Source organism: Lathamus discolor, unplaced genomic scaffold, assembly GCF_037157495.1.
Source record: "Lathamus discolor isolate bLatDis1 unplaced genomic scaffold, bLatDis1.hap1 Scaffold_158, whole genome shotgun sequence".
In the NCBI taxonomy this organism is placed as follows: domain Eukaryota; kingdom Metazoa; phylum Chordata; class Aves; order Psittaciformes; family Psittacidae; genus Lathamus; species Lathamus discolor.
Window position 1 is genome coordinate 45,783 of NW_027069187.1, and position 17,268 is coordinate 63,050.

The 17,268-nt window shown below is 44.5% G+C and overlaps 1 long non-coding RNA gene across 1 annotated transcript; it reads right to left on the bottom strand.

Annotated features, from left to right (window-relative positions):
- Nucleotides 1-7,226: 7,226 nt before the first annotated feature.
- On the bottom strand, nucleotides 7,227-16,112 carry LOC136006368 (uncharacterized). The gene is made up of 3 exons (XR_010609094.1): nucleotides 16,060-16,112; nucleotides 9,260-9,403; nucleotides 7,227-8,766 (listed from the first exon to the last, which is right to left on the bottom strand). It is a non-coding gene; the product is annotated as an uncharacterized LOC136006368 (long non-coding RNA).
- Between the last annotated feature and the right edge of the window lie 1,156 nt (nucleotides 16,113-17,268).

A 17,268-nucleotide genomic window follows, 5' to 3' on the forward strand; every position in this document is an offset into this window, starting at 1 on the left:
CCTCATGCTGCTGGCATGAAGGTCCCAGACACTCCACAGATACGTGGGAAACATGGCTGGGTTTCCCTATTCGGGCGCCAAATTGTTACCATAAAAGTCGGTCAGAGAAACTTTCAGTTTGGAGTATGTCGTGGTTTAAGCCCAGCCGGCAACCCAGAACCACGCAGCTGCTCGTTCACTCCCCCCTCTTCTTCCTCCCCCAGCTCCCGAAGAGATGGGGAGGAGAACCAAAAGAATGTAACTCCCACGGGTTGAGGTAATGACAGTCCAGTAACTAAGGTTAACAAAACCATTACTGCTACCACCAATAATAATAATGATAAGGGAAATAAGAAGGCAAGAGAATACAACCACTCACCACCCACCGATACCCAGCCCAATCCGAGCAGAGATATAGGCCTTCCAGGTAACAGCACCCAGTTTCTATACTGGGCATGACATGCTGTGTTATGGAATACCTCTGTGGGTAGTTCGGGTCAGGTGTCCTGTCTCTGCTTCCTCCCAGCTTGATGATGAACCCAACCACACAGCTCGTTCACTCACTCCCCCCCCTTTCTTGCCCTCCCCCTGCTCCTGGAGGTATGGGAAGGAGAATTGAAAGAATGTAACTCCCACGGGTTGAGATAAGAGCAGTTTAGTAACTAAGGTTAACACAAATCACTACTGCTACCACCAATAATAATAATGATAAAGGAAATAACAAGGGATGAGAATACAACACCTCAACACCAGCCGACCGATAACTCCCCCAACCCCACCTGACCGAGCAGCAACCGATACCTCGTCCAACCACGCAGTGCCCTAGTCCTTGCAGGACTTGTCCTGGTCCTTGTCTTTGTCTTTCTTTTCCTTCTGCCCTGATGCTTCTCTCCAGCTCTGTCCTGCTCACTATCTCTCTGTCCTGTTTCCTGTCCCCAGTACTTCTGTCTCTCTTTCTCTGCCCGCTGCCTGTCCTTGCCTCATTCCTTGCTATGCTTTTCCATCCATCCAGCCAGCTGTCTTTTTCCCTTTCTCTCCTCCTCTGTCCTGCTCCCTGGCCCCTTTTCTTTTCTCCTCTGTTTCTGTCCTCTGGCCAATTTCTGGTTTTAGATTTTTTTTCCTTCTTGGTCACTTCTTACAGATCTGACATTTCTTTATTTCTTAATCCCTTTGTTCTCTTCCCTCTTCTTTTTCTCGCTCTGTCAACATGTCCTGTGCCCCACCACTGTCCTCGTCTCTCCCTTCTTCCTCTCCTTCCCCACCCACCCTCCAGCATCTTTATGCCCTGGTCCCACACCCTCCATTTTCTTGCTCCATTTCTCCTTCACTAACTGTACCAGAGATGGTGCAAAATACTTCTTTCTTCTGCTCATTTGTAGACTTCATAAAATAAGGAAGCTTTAAACTGTTGTTTTTTAAGCCCAGCCAGTAACTCAGAACCACGCAACTGCTTGCTCATCCCCCCCAACTTCTTCGTAGAGGGATAGGAAGGAGAATCAAAAGAATGTAACTGCCATGGCTTGAGATAAGAACAGTCTGGTAACTAAGGTATAACACAAAACCAGTACTGCTACCACCAATAATAATAATGATAAGGCAAATAACAAGGGGAGAGAATATGAAACTAAAAGAGGAAAAGGAAAAAAATAAATACAAGGGATGCACAATTCAACCGCTCAGCACCCACCAGCCAATACCCAGCCCAACCTGAGCAGCGATCTGGGCCTTCCATGTAACTCCCCCCCTGTTTTTATCCTGGGCATGACGTGCTGTGGTTTGGAATACCCCTTTGGCTAGTTTGGATCAGGTGTCCTGTTTCCACTTCCTCCCAGCTTCCTGTGCCCCTCCTCACTGGCAGAGCATGAGACTGAAAAGTTCTTTATCAGAGTAAACATTACTTAGCAACTACTAAAACCATCGGTGTTATCAGCATTGTTCTCGGACTAAAGTTGAAAACACAGCACTGCACCAGCTACTAAGAAGGAGAAAAATGACTGCTACTGCTGAACCCAGGACAGGAGCCCACCCAGCTTGATGATAAAAGTTTTGGTTTTGGGGTATGTTTTCCCTGTCCCAGATGGATGTCAACTGCCACCATGGTCACCCTTTCTTTTGCCATGGAAGGACAAAACAGAAGGAAGAATCCAAATCCATCATGGTCTGTGATGCAAAGTATGTCTATGATGCGTGTCTGCGTTTTTCCTAAGGTGCTTGTAGTATGGGATTTAAAGATGCCATAAAGAGCGTGCCCACTTTCTTTCTCTGTTTTTTTCCATGAAAGATTTAAAGACAAATGCTCGACATAAGGTCCATTGCGGAGCATGTTACGCCTATGCAAAGCTTCTTTTAGTTTTCCTGAAAGAAGTGTCTGTGTGGTTACCTGTTAAATGACAGTGAGAAAATAGTTTTGCAACAAAAGAGTTAAAAACCTGTTTGTAAGAGTTCAGCAGTTCAGAAGAAACAGACTTTATTTTTTACTGTAAAATGCTTTGTTTTGTTTCATTGGTAGGTTTTTGATTATGTGGTTTTTTGGGTTTTAGGGTTTTTTTTAACATGTAGAAATACAATTTGGGACTTCTGTTTTTTTGGGTGACTTGTTGAAGACTTTTCATGATGCTCATCACACTGTGGTGCCCCAAAAATACTCCAGACCCTCAGATTCTGGGTCTGCAAGGCTGGGGGGGGGTGGAATTAGCAGAATTTTTTGGGGAGAAAAGCATGCTGTTTGGGATTTTTTTTGGTAGTGCTGCTGCCATCCTGTGTCCAAACTAGTACCGTAGTACTGCACATGTCACACATCATATACACAACATACACGTCACGTGTGACACACGTCACACCTGTCATGTGTCACACATATAACCATGTCACACATGTCACACACATGTCACATATCACATGTATCACAAATGCCAGACACGTCACACGTCACCAGTATTTCACAGATGTTATACAAGTGTCACATCACACATGTCATAAATATAAGGCACGTCACACGCATCACACCTGTCACACTTGTAGCATCATAAACATCACCTGTCACACACGTGTCACACATGTCACATAATAAACATCACACAGGTCGCATGTGTCACACAACACACACGTGACATATACCACATGCGTGTCACACACGTGTCGCAGACACGTCATACACACATCACACATGTCATGCGCACATGCACAGACACATGCACATACACGCTCACACATGCATACACACACACACAGATGCACACAAATACACACACAAAAGGAAAGGAGAATACAAAAGAAACCCAGTGTGCATGAATGTTTCTTTACACACACTGATGACAGAAAAAGAGGAATTTGAAGGACCACAATTCCAAATCTTATTAGGTGTCATACAGGTCAGCACACAGCACACAGTTTATGGCTTATTTCAGAACACAATTGTCAAGATACAGCATTCCAGCACTTCTCAAACAGTGCTCAAAAATATTTTTATAGGGGCTTTGTTTGTTTGGTTTTGCTTTTTCTTTTGGGCTAATATTACATAATTTCAGTCTGTTGAATCTTGAATAAGCAAGAAAGCCAGTCAATTTTGCATCACTAAAACCACAGAATGATTATGCATTTTTCTTATGCAAGCCCAGATTGTATTCTTGTCCCTTAGCTAATTACACTAATGGAAAATTAACCTATCCAAGGGGGAAAAAAACAAAACCCAACATCATCAACAACAAAGCAGCAGCTTATTTCTCTGCTGTACTAGCTCACATAGGGATCAGATAATAACTGTAATCAGTCTAGGACTAAAGGGTGAAATAGCCTCCATTAGTGTAAGCAAGCCGTTAGGTCAGCTCAATCTGAGCTCTGAAACCTCATCTAGAAAAAGAACCCACAAAAAAAAAAAAAACAAAAACCCACCAAACAAAAACAAAGAAAGAAGCCCCTGAAATGAAAAAAACTATTCTTCAAAGAAAAAATGAATAAGAAAGGAAAATTTCAAAACTTTCAATTCTATCTATCATGGCCAAGGAGTTTCAGATCTTCTATATTTTAACAAAACTTCCTTTACAGATCAAAAGCCCTTTTGTATCTCTTGCTGTTCTCATGGGGAAAAAAGAAATCTTCAATTTATTCAGTATGTTCCTTTCAACAATTAGTACAAAAAAATTTTAGGAAATGGATACTGGAGTTTTGTGGGTGCTTACTCAATCAACAATGAGTAATGTGTATAGATAATTTGTCCAGCAAAGTACAGCTATGCTGTGGAGGTTCCAAGTATGCACATTTACAATCTATCTACAGAAAGGGAGAGGAACTAAAAAGTAATTTCAGAAAGTTCATTTAAACAAATTTTACAGTGTGAGTCGCTGTGATACTTCTTCCTCCCAAGGGGTTGGCACTTGCATTTTGTTGTGTATATGTAGTTGTTTTGTTATTGTTGCTCTGAACACTAAAAGATCTCTCAAGTCACATGCAGCTCAACTGAATGTGTCTTCTGAACAGAGAAAGGTTAATCTGGCAAATGCTCCATATCTGTTACTTCTCAAAGAGCTGCTTGCATTGGTTGAATAGAGCTTCGGAAACACAGCTTTGATAATCTGGAGGAATTTTCATCATCTTCAGTATCCTCAAAGTGAAATAATTTTTTTAGTTTCAAGTAGTAAACATCTCTATAAAGTAAGGGCCTGTGGAAATGCTATAAAGATTATATAGCTGGAGCCTGTTGCTAGATCATGGCTCAAAGTTTCTGAAATTGCATGTTTAGCTTCACAAATATTGAGCAATTGAGGTCAACATAGTATTCACTGCTCCAAAGGCACACCTCACTTTGAGAAACTGGTTTACTTTAAGCAATGTTTGGTACAACCAGATCCGTGTTACATTGCACCAATTCTATTTTTTTTTTTTTTTTCCACAGGCAGAATGTCTCATGTTGTAAGACCTTTTCCTGAGTCGTATGAGTTTCTGACTGCTTCAGATTTTATGGCAAATGTGAAATCTCCTACGGCAAGGAAATAGAATAGAAGATATATGAAACTGTAGCATTTAAGCCGGCTAGCTTCTGGAAGTTTAAGTCAACTTCAGAACTTCAGAGTTATTTCTTCAGAGAAATTATGTGGAACTTTCACCTATTATTCTTCTGGTGTGAGTTTAATATAAACAGCAATTTAGTTATTGTAGCAATGGGAAACTAAGCAGTAACTAATGATGACTAAAGTTAGCACCACACCAAAAGTTTTAAACGGTAATATGAACTGTCCTGGGTTCAGCAGTAGCAGTCATTTTTCTCCTTCTTAGTAGCTTGTGCAGTGCTGTGTTTTTGACTTTCAGCCTGGGAACAACACTAATGACACTAATGTTTTCAGCTGTTGCTAAGTAATGTTTACTCTGACCAAGGACTTTCTGAGCCTCGTGCTCTGCCAGGGAGGAGGGGAAGCTGGGAGGAAGCAGAGACAGGACACCTGACCCGAACTACCCACAGAGGTATTCCATAACACAGCATGTCATGCCCAGTATAGAAACTGTGTGCAGTTACCTGGAAGGCCTATATCTCTGCTCGGATTGGGCTGGGTATCGGTGGGTGGTGAGTGGTTGTATTCTCTTTCCTTCTTATTTCCCTTATCATTATTATTATTGGAGGTAGCAGTAATGGTTTTGTTAACCTTAGTTACTGGACTGACCCACGTATCTGTGGAGTGTCTGGGACCTTCATGCCAGCATGAGGGGTTTTTCCCTGAAAGAACCACAGCTCCCCGGGCCGAGTTGGGACCTCTGTAAGACCCTGGTTTAATTTCTTTAAAAAGGCATTCTTTTTGGTCCCTTTCCATGTAAGGAGCAGCGGAACACCCTGCATGTTGGGTAAAAGGTAGTTTGGTTTTGGTGGTCTGGACTTTGGTATTTGGTAGCAGTCAGGATCATGGGTACCACTGCCTCCAAAGGGAGGATTCTGAAAAGGTCCCCCACTGGGTTGCATTTTGTAACAATTTGGGTGGAGGTCAGGATCACTGCCTCCCTAGGGGGGTTTGAAGAAATACCCACTGGGTTGCATTTTGCAACACTGGAAACAAATTGGTGAACTCCTGGGTGGCTTGGTCACTTGGGAGACTTCAGAACAAAGTGGTGGACACCTGAGGAGTTCAGTTACTCAGGTGACTCTGGTAAAATACTGTTATCAATGGTGGATGTTATTCTTGAGACGAGAAGGAAAGTGGGATGAAGTAGCTTATGCAGAAATGTTTTTCACTTTGAGATAGATATCATCTGGAACAGCAAAAGGATTTTAGCTTTAGTTTTGCACCCCAGGACCTGTTAGTATTGTCCTTGGAGAAAGACAGTAAAATTTGCTTAAACGCTGTTGCTCTTGGTGCAGCATAGGACAGTTATGCACCAGACTTTGAGGAATGCGGAGGACCTGGATTTGATGGTAGCCGCCCAGAGAAGGGGTATTGTGAGCAATGGGGCTGAAGGTACTGACAATGAGAATTAAACACAAGCACCAGCACAGGCACCAGAGATATTAGAGGGGGCTGAAGGTTTTAGCCCTACAGCAGGGCAAACTAGAGGAAAATGAGGGGAAACTCTGATTGCGCCTTTAAGACAAGCTGTGGGCCACGATGGTCTGGTCATGATGAAGATTCCGTTCACCATTACAGATTAGAATATTTGGAAACAAGTGGCTGGTAATCATGCATCATGCTTTTGAGAGTGTTGACAGGAATATGATTATTCATATGGCTTGGACAGCGGTAATGCAACAAATAAGAGAAGGCATATGGGCAGGTACAGTGAATCTTCAAGTACCTACCCCCAATCCTAACTGAGACCCTAACCGGGACCAGGACAGGCAGGCTTTGAAACAATACGGGAGGTAGATTTTATTTGGTATTAGGAATGTGGTCCCCAGGGCAGTGAGCTGGTCTGAGCTATATAAAGTAAAGCAAGATACAAATGAATCACCGTATGGATTTGTGGAAAGATTAAAAGAGGTGATGCATAAATATACTACTATTGATCCTGAATTTGAGGAAGGAAGGAAAGGACCAATATGATTTGGGAAAGATAATGAATGTGGCCTGGGAGACCTATCGCAATTAGTCCACCACTAATTTCAGTTCCCTGAAATGGTTCAAATGGTGGTGGAAAGGGGTTTGAGTCCCTGATTATTAATATACTTAATATAATAATTCATATTGTGAGGAATGTGCGTGTGATTCGTGTCAGTAACTTAGAAAACTATTGAATTTATTTTTGCATTTAACTCTATAACCAAGATAAACTTTAAAGTAACACATGCGTATGCGAGGTTGTAACCTCAAGCACGGACGTATAGATATGCTGATGCTAAGCCTGATGCTAACTGCAGATATCCGGTAATGTAAACAAGGCTTGACACCTATTGTGTAGAAGTCACAAAACAGGAAGATTTGAGACCTTCGATTCAACAATCTTCAAGGAAGGAAGATAAAGGCCTCTAGCAGCAGACTGGCGCAGACTCGGATCATACCATAAAAGGACACTTTACAATATGTGAAAGGACACGTATACCAGACACAAAAGAGTATAAAAAGAGAGAATCTTTGGGAGTAGGTGTGCGTCGTAGGTGGAGCGGAGACTCCCCGGCGCACCGAGCGCTGCTTGCTTATTGCCTCTCAATACTAATCAATTGTAAATAAAATTAATCAGACAAATTCACGTCTGTGGCAAGTTTTTATAACAAAATTTGTGACCCCGACGTGATCTCTGTGTGGCTGCTTGGGACTGTAGCTCTTACGAGGGGCGCCCCTACAAATTGTGGCTCGGGAGTTGTAGTCTCGGGTAGTCTCAAGAGATCAACGAACAGAGAGGCAATAACCAAGGAAATCGAGCTCCCGGAAAACTGCAGTATAAAATACCCGTCATTCTTGTGCGCGAAGGCCCGGACAAGAACAACGGACTGTAAGTATCGTTCGGTTGGGTGGGAAGGCCGGTGTGTTCCTCTCGCCGTAATTCCAGGCATCCTTGAGGGAACTGGTTGGTGTAGAGACAGAGTGAATGTTTGTGTCTGAAACGCAACAAAGTTGCCTAATTGCATGATAATGGGTGTAACCGAGACACAGACCGAGCATCCTGGGTCTGTAAAGCACGGGCCGAGTTGGGACCTCTGTAAGACCCTGGTTTAATTTCTTTAAAAAGGCATTCTTTTTGGTCAAAAAAGACACTTCTACCTGCTCTCCTGTCCTTCTCATTTCTTGATATCCCTCTCTTACCTGGGTCTGAAAGGTGAATGACTCCAAGCTGTTTGCCAATTTCTCTCTTTCTTGTTTCTCTAGATATCTGATTGTCAAGTCTTAGAGTCTAGCATGCAAAGAGAACAGTAATCAGAGGTAGCAAGTGCCTTTAGCTGAGCAGCACATCATATACATAAGCTTCTGATGACAGCAGCGCTATATGAGCCACCACCATTCCAAAGCAATTTACTTCCTTTACGTGGAGCTTTAACCCAGCAGAGCCATTTCAAACATCCCTTTTTCATCAAGCTCTTCACTTCGTCCTCCAGCAGGTAGGGCACATCATTTACACCCAGTTCCAAGAGGACCTCATGGACAAGTTTCTGCTTCTTGGGTGCTTTGATCTTCTTCCCTTCCTCTGTTCTGGTAACCGTGCTGTCACTGGAATTTTTGTACGGTTCTTCCTTTTTCACATTTTCTCTATTTCCTTTGGGATCCTTAACAGAAAATTTACGTTCTCAGGCAGTGGAACAGATTTGCGTGTTTTCCAGATTTTTTTCTCAGGGCAGGGGACAAACACGGAAAGAAGAGTTCACCTGCGTACATTCTGTGAGAGAAACAGTGATGTTTTCACAATATCGGGGATGGGGCTTTGCAATATTAAGACTTTGCAATAGTGGGGCCGGGGCTAAGTTACTAAGGAAATGAAACAAAGGTTTTGAAATACGATGACTTAAACAGACACACTCTTTGGTTAAAAAGAATGCTATCTTTGTACGACATATGAAACTTAGCTGGTGCAAACTGGTTCTGTAGTTAAACAGTAATTTTGGGTACAACCTGTCTGCCAGAGAATTATGAAATTGAACCATAAAAGGAGAGAAAGAGGCATACAAAATAGAATAAGGGAAGGTGTGACCAGAGGCGGGACAGTTAGCACATAGGTTATACATGTCAGATACGCTGTAAAGCTTGGAGTCACCACCCAATGGGAAAACGTAGGAAAAGGGAGGGAACATGCAGACAGGATAGGAAAAAACAAATCAAAGTTCTGGATACTTGCCAGGAAGCTCGTTTTCACACAAACGTTAAGTAAATACCTGCTTCACTTCTGTGTCTGACCAAGGTCTGCCTGAACCTAGAGACTGTTTCTCACAATTCAACTTCTCAGACACCAAAATCCAAGACAATTTCCTCAGCGGGATGCTCACCAGAGATTCCATCTTCTTGCCTTCTTCCTTTTTCTGGGAAAAAATAAGTGAGTAGAGACAGCATGTGAGTGACACCCTCTCAAAGCTCACTCTGTACTGAAGACGCCCAGCAACATCTTTCAAACCTGGCTTTTCAAACCTGCACTCTGAGGTAGGAAAGTGAGGAGAGACAGCAATGTGTGTGTCACCCTTGCAACTCTCACTCTGTGCTGAATATAGCGACAGAGATCATTCACTCCTGGCTCTTTGGTTCTGGGAGCTGAGTTCAAACGTTTGTGCTTTACTCTGCTGTGCTCAGCCGATACAAGGCACTGGTGATATTGGGTTCAAATGGACTTTGCAGTAGGAAAATGAGAAGTGACAGCAATGCGTGTGTCACGCTTGCAAAGCTCACTGTGTGCTGCAGATGCCCAGACAGATCATTCAAACCTGGCTCTTTGGCTTTGAGAGCAGAGTCAAAATGTTCGCGCACTACTATGCTGTTCTCAGATGAGACAGGGCACCGGAGATGTTGGATTAAAATGGACTTTGAGGAATGAAAGTGAGGAGAGATAACAATCTGTGTGTCACCGTTGCAAAGCTCAGTGTGTGCTGGAGATGCCCAGCCAGATCATTCAAATACGGCTGTTTGGCTCTAGGAGCAGAGATCAAATGCTCGTGGTCTACTCTGCTCTGCTCAGCCGAGAGCAGGCACCGGAGTTGTTGAATTCAAATGGACTTTGAGGTAGGAAAGTGAGGAGAGACAGCATGTAAGTGTCACGCTAGCAAAGCTCACGGTGTGGTGAATATGACCAGCAACATCTTTCAAACCTGGCTCTTTTCCTGTGGGAGCAGAGTTCAAAAGTTCGAGCTCTACTTTGTTTTTCTCAGCCGACACAAGGCACCGGAGATGTTGGATTCAAATGACCTTTGAGTTAGGAAAGTGAGGAGAGACAGCAATGTGTGTGTCACTGTTGCAAATCTGACTGTGTGCTGAATATGACCAGGTGGAGCTTTCCCTCCTGGTACTTCTGCTGTTATAGCAGAGTCCAAACCGCTGCTCTACTCACCCTGCTGCTGCTCACAGACTGAGGGCACAGGAGATGTTGGATTCAGTTTTACTTAGCGGTAGGAATATAAGAAGTGACAGCAATGTGTGTGTCCCAGTTGCAAAGCTCACTGTGTGTTCCAGATGCCCTGGAGCAGCTTTCTGGCCTTGCTCTTCAACAGTGGTAGCAGAGTCCAAACTTCATTGTTCTGATCACTCTGCTACTGCTCAGCAGAGAGCGGGAACGAGAGCGATTGGATTCAAATGCAGTTTTAGGAGAAGAAGTGAGAAGAGACATCAATGTGTGCTGAAGATGCCCAGAAGCTTTCCCTCCTGTTTCTTCGGCTCTTTTTGCAGAGGCCACACGTTACTGCTCTTCTCACTCTGCTGCTGCTTAGCAGAGAGCAGGCGCAGTATCATTTTTATTTAAATGCGGTTTTAGGAGATGTTAGCTAGCGATAGCAATGTGTGTGTCACAGTTGCAAATCTGTCTGTGTGCTGAAGGAACTTTTTGACCAAGCTCTTTGCCTCTGTTAGCAGAATCGAAACTTTACTGCTCTACTCACTCTGCTGCTGCTCAGCAGAGATGGGGCACTGGAGAGTTTGGATTGGATTGGACTGTTAGGAGATAAAACCATTAGCAATAGCAATATATGTGTCATAGTTGCAAATCTGACTGTGTGCTGAAGATGCCCGGAAGAAGCTTTCCCTCCTGGCTCTACTGTTCTGTTTGCAGAGGCCAAACATTACCTTTCTTCTCACTCTGCTGCTGCTCAGCAGAGAGCGGGCAACCAAGAGGTCTTATTCAAATGGAGTTTCAGGTGATAAAGTGATTAGCTATAGCAATGTGTGTGTCACAGTTGCAAATCTGACTGTGTGGTGAAGATGACCAAGAGAAGCTTTCCGGCCTGGCTCTTCGGCTGCAGTAGCAAAGTCCAAACTTCACTGTTCTGCTCACTCTTCTGCTGCTCAGCAGAGTGTGGGCACCGGAGAGGATAGATTCAAATGGACTTTTAAGAGATAAAGCTGTTAGCTATAGCAGTGTGTGCGTCACTGTTGCAAACCTCACTGTGTGCTTCTCAAAAGCAGCTTTCTGGCCTGGCTATTCAACTGTCGTAGCAGAGTGCAGATTTCACTGTTCTACTCGCTCTGCTGCTGCTCACAGAGACCGAAAACCTGAGAGGTTAGATTCAAACACTGTTTTGTGAGATGAAGTGAAGAGTGACAGCGATGTGTGTGTCACTGTTGCAAATCTGACTGTGTGCTGAAGATGCCCAGCAGCATCTTTCACTCCTGGCTCTTTGACTGTGTTATCAGAGACCAAACGTTAGTGCTATACTCACTCTGCTGCTGCTCAAACAAGAGCAGGCATTGTAGAGGTTGGATTAAAATGGACTTTGCTGCAGGAAAGTGAGGCGTGTCAGCAATGTGCGTCACAGTTGCAAAGCTCACTGTGTGCTGAATATGATCAGCAGGAACTTTCCCTCCATGGTCTTCTGCTGTTTTAGCAGAGTCCAATCTTCACTGCTCTACTCACTCTGCTGCTGCTCACAGCGAGCAGGCACAGGAGATGCTGGATTCAGTTTTACTTTGAGGTAGGAAAGTGAGGAGCAACAGCAACGTATGTGTCACAGTTGCAAAGCTCGCTGAGTGCTGAAAATGCTCAGAAGAAGCTTCCCCTCCTGGCTCTTCTGCTCTGTTTGCAGACTCCATACGTTAACTTTCTCTCTGCTGCTGCTCAGCAGAGAGCAGGCACCAGAGAGTTTTATTGAAATGGAGTTTTAGGAGGTAAAGCAATTAGTGATTGCTATGTGTGTGTCACAGTAGCAAAGCTCAATGTGTGCTGATCAGAAGCGGCTTTCTGGCCTGGTTCCTTGTCTTTGTTGACAGAGTCCAAACTTGACTGATCTGGTCACTCTGCTGCTGCTCAGCAGAAAGTGGGAACCAGAGAGGTTGTAATCAAATGCAGTTTTATGAGATCAAGCGGGGAGTGACAGCAATGTGTGTGTCACAGTTGCAAATCTGACTGTGTGCTGAAGATGCCCAGCAGAAGCTTTCTGGAATGGCTCTTCAAATGTGGTAGCAGAGTTCAAACATCACTGTTGTGCTTACTCTGCTGCTGCGCAGCAGAGAGCGATCAATAGAGATGTTTTATTGAAATGGTGTTTCAGGAGATAAAGCAGTTAGCGATAGGTGTCATGATGTGTGTGTCACAGTTGCAAAGATCACTGTGTGCTAAAGAAGTCCAGAAGGAGCATTTTGACATAGCTGTTCTGCTCTGTTAGTTAACCCAATCGTTAACTGCTCTTCTCACTCCGCTTCTGCTTAGCAGAGAGCAGGCACATGAGAGGTTGGATTCAAATGGACTTTTAAGAGATAAAGCTATTAGCTATAGCAACGTGTGTGTCACTGTTGCAAACCTCATTGTGGGGTGACATCTGTTGGAACGATGGTACTGCATGGTACAAGTAATCCAGGAGGTTCCTCGATTGTGTGGAAGACAGCTTCCTTCTGCAAGTAATAGAGGAGCCAACAAGGAGAGGTGCCATGCTTGAACTTGTGCTCACCAACAAGGAAGGGCTTGTTGAGAATGTGGTACTCCAGGGCAGCCTTGGATGCAGCGATCACAAGAGGGTCGAATTTGAGATCCCCATGAGAGTGTGAAGAGCGTGTAACAAGCTCACTGCCCTGGACTTCAAAAGAGCAGACTTTGGCCTCTTCAGGAGCCTGCTTAGTAAGGTTCCATGGGATTTATCCCTGGAGTGAAGAGGGTCCCTAGACTCTTGGTTGATATTCAAGGATCACCTGCTACAAGCTCAGGAGTGCTGCATCCCAACAGGAAGGAAGTGCAGCAGGAGGGCCAGGAGACCTCCTTGGTTGGATAAGGATCTGCTGAGGAAAATTCAAAGGAAAAAAGAGGCTTATAAAAAATGGAGGCAAGGACAGGCGGCCTGGGTAGAGTACAGGGATGTTGTCGGGGATGCTAGGGACCAGGTTAGGAAGGCTAAGGCCCAGTTAGAATTAAACCTAGCCAGAGATGTTAAGGATAACAGGAAGGGATTCTACAGGTACATAGCAAACAAAAAACAGACTAGGGACAACATAGGCCCCCTGAGGAAGCTCTTGGGGGAACTGGCTACACAGTATTTGAAGAAGGCTGAGGTTCTCAATGACTTCTTTGCCTCGGTCTTCACTGGCAAATTCTCGAACTGCACCACACAGGTCTTAGAAGGTAGACGCAGGGACTGTGAGAATGAAAACCTTGGGCCCTCTGTAGGAGAGGATCTGTTTTGAGACCATCTTAAAAATCTGAATGCGCACAAGTCCAAGGAACCTGATGGAATCCATCCGCAGGTCCTGAAGGAGCTGGCGAATGAAGCTGCTAAGCCACTGTCCATCATATCTGAAAAATCATGGCAGTCAGGTGAAGTTCCCCACGACTGGAAAAAGGGAAATATAACCCCCATTTTCAAGAAGGGGAAAATGGAAGATCCGGGGAATTACAGACCAGTCAGTCTCACCTCTGTGCCTGGTAAAATCTTGGAGCACATTCTTCTGGAAGGCATGCTAAGACACATGAAAAACAACAAGGTGCTTGGTGACAGCCAGCATGGCTTCACTATGGGGAAATCCTGCCTTACCAATTTGGTGGCCTTCTACAAATGGGGCTACAGAATTTATGGATAAGGGTAATGCAGTTGGCGTCATCTACCTGGACTTGTGCAAAGCATTTGACACTGTCCCACACAACATCCTTCTCTCTAAATACAGTTAAAAGCAAAAATAAATTCAATAGTTTTCTAAGTTACTGACACGAATCACACGCACATTCCTCACAATATGAATTATTATATTAAGTATATTAATAATCAGGGACTCAAACCCCTTTCCCCCACCATTTGAACCATTTCAGGGAACTGAAATTAGTGGTGGACTAATTGCGGTAGGTCTCCCAGGCCACATTCATTATCTTTCCCAAATCATATTGGTCCTTTCCTTCCTTCCTCAAATTCAGGATCAATAGTAGTATATTTATGCATCACCTCTTTTAATCTTTCCACAAATCCATACGGTGATTCATTTGTATCTTGCTTTACTTTATATAGCTCAGACCAGCTCACTGCCCTGGGGACCACATTCCTAATACCAAATAAAATCTACCTCCCGTATTGTTTCAAAGCCTGCCTGTCCTGGTCCCGGTTAGGGTCTCAGTTAGGATTGGGGGTAGGTACTTGAAGATTCACTGTACCTGCCCATATGCCTTCTCTTATTTGTTGCATTACCGCTGTCCAAGCCATATGAATAATCATATTCCTGTCAACACTCTCAAAAGCATGATGCATGATTACCAGCCACTTGTTTCCAAGTATTCTAAACTGTAATGGTTAACGGAATCTTCATCATGACCAGACCATCGTGGCCCACAGCTTGTCTTAAAGGCGCAATCAGAGTTTCCCCTCATTTTCCTCTAGTTTGCCCTGCTGTAGGGCTAAAACCTTCAGCCCCCTCTAATATCTCTGGTGCCTGTGCTGGTGCTTGTGCTTAATTCTCATTGTCAGTACCTTCAGCCCCATTGCTCACAATACCCCTTCTCTGGGCGGCTACCATCAAATCCAGGTCCTCCGCATTCCTCAAAGTCTGGTGCATAACTGTCCTATGCTGCAATAAGAGCAACAGCGTTTAAGCAAATTTTACTGTCTTTCTCCAAGGACAATACTAACAGGTCCTGGGGTGCAAAACTAAAGCTAAAATCCTTTTGCTGTTCCAGATGATATCTATCTCAAAGTGAAAAACATTTCTGCATAAGCTACTTCATCCCACTTTCCTTCTCGTCTCAAGAATAACATCCACCATTGATAACAGTATTTTACCAGAGTCACCTGAGTAACTGAACTCCTCAGGTGTCCACCACTTTGTTCTGAAGTCTCCCAAGTGACCAAGCCACCCAGGAGTTCACCAATTTGTTTCCAGTGTTGCAAAATGCAACCCAGTGGGTATTTCTTCAAACCCCCCTAGGGAGGCAGTGATCCTGACCTCCACCCAAATTGTTACAAAATGCAACCCAGTGGGGGACCTTTTCAGAATCCTCCCTTTGGAGGCAGTGGTACCCATGATCCTGACTGCTACCAAATACCAAAGTCCAGACCACCAAAACCAAACTACCTTTTACCCAACATGCAGGGTGTTCCGCTGCTCCTTACATGGAAAGGGACCAAAAAGAATGCCTTTTTAAAGAAATTAAACCAGGGTCTTACAGAGGTCCCAACTCGGCCCGGGGAGCTGTGGTTCTTTCAGGGAAAAACCCCTCATGCTGCTGGCATGAAGCTCCCAGACACTCCACAGATACGTGGGAAACATGGCTGGGTTTCCCTATTCGGGCGCCAAATTGTTACCATAAAAGTCGGTCAGAGAAACTTTCAGTTTGGAGTATGTCGTGGTTTAAGCCCAGCCGGCAACCCAGAACCACGCAGCTGCTCGTTCACTCCCCCCTCTTCTTCCTCCCCCAGCTCCCGAAGAGATGGGGAGGAGAACCAAAAGAATGTAACTCCCACGGGTTGAGGTAATGACAGTCCAGTAACTAAGGTTAACACAACCATTACTGCTACCACCAATAATAATAATGATAAGGGAAATAAGAAGGCAAGAGAATACAACCACTCACCACCCACCGATACCCAGCCCAATCCGAGCAGAGATATAGGCCTTCCAGGTAACAGCACCCAGTTTCTATACTGGGCATGACATGCTGTGTTATGGAATACCTCTGTGGGTAGTTCGGGTCAGGTGTCCTGTCTCTGCTTCCTCCCAGCTTGATGATGAACCCAACCACACAGCTCGTTCACTCACTCCCCCCCCTTTCTTGCCCTCCCCCTGCTCCTGGAGGTATGGGAAGGAGAATTGAAAGAATGTAACTCCCACGGGTTGAGATAAGAGCAGTTTAGTAACTAAGGTTAACACAAATCACTACTGCTACCACCAATAATAATAATGATAAAGGAAATAACAAGGGATGAGAATACAACACCTCAACACCAGCCGACCGATAACTCCCCCAACCCCACCTGACCGAGCAGCAACCGATACCTCGTCCAACCACGCAGTGCCCTAGTCCTTGCAGGACTTGTCCTGGTCCTTGTCTTTGTCTTTCTTTTCCTTCTGCCCTGATGCTTCTCTCCAGCTCTGTCCTGCTCACTATCTCTCTGTCCTGTTTCCTGTCCCCAGTACTTCTGTCTCTCTTTCTCTGCCCGCTGCCTGTCCTTGCCTCATTCCTTGCTATGCTTTTCCATCCATCCAGCCAGCTGTCTTTTTCCCTTTCTCTCCTCCTCTGTCCTGCTCCCTGGCCCCTTTTCTTTTCTCCTCTGTTTCTGTCCTCTGGCCAATTTCTGGTTTTAGATTTTTTTTCCTTCTTGGTCACTTCTTACAGATCTGACATTTCTTTATTTCTTAATCCCTTTGTTCTCTTCCCTCTTCTTTTTCTCGCTCTGTCAACATGTCCTGTGCCCCACCACTGTCCTCGTCTCTCCCTTCTTCCTCTCCTTCCCCACCCACCCTCCAGCATCTTTATGCCCTGGTCCCACACCCTCCATTTTCTTGCTCCATTTCTCCTTCACTAACTGTACCAGAGATGGTGCAAAATACTTCTTTCTTCTGCTCATTTGTAGACTTCATAAAATAAGGAAGCTTTAAACTGTTGTTTTTTAAGCCCAGCCAGTAACTCAGAACCACGCAACTGCTTGCTCATCCCCCCCAACTTCTTCGTAGAGGGATAGGAAGGAGAATCAAAAGAATGTAACTGCCATGGCTTGAGATAAGAACAGTCTGGTAACTAAGGTATAACACAAAACCAGTACTGCTACCACCAATAATAATA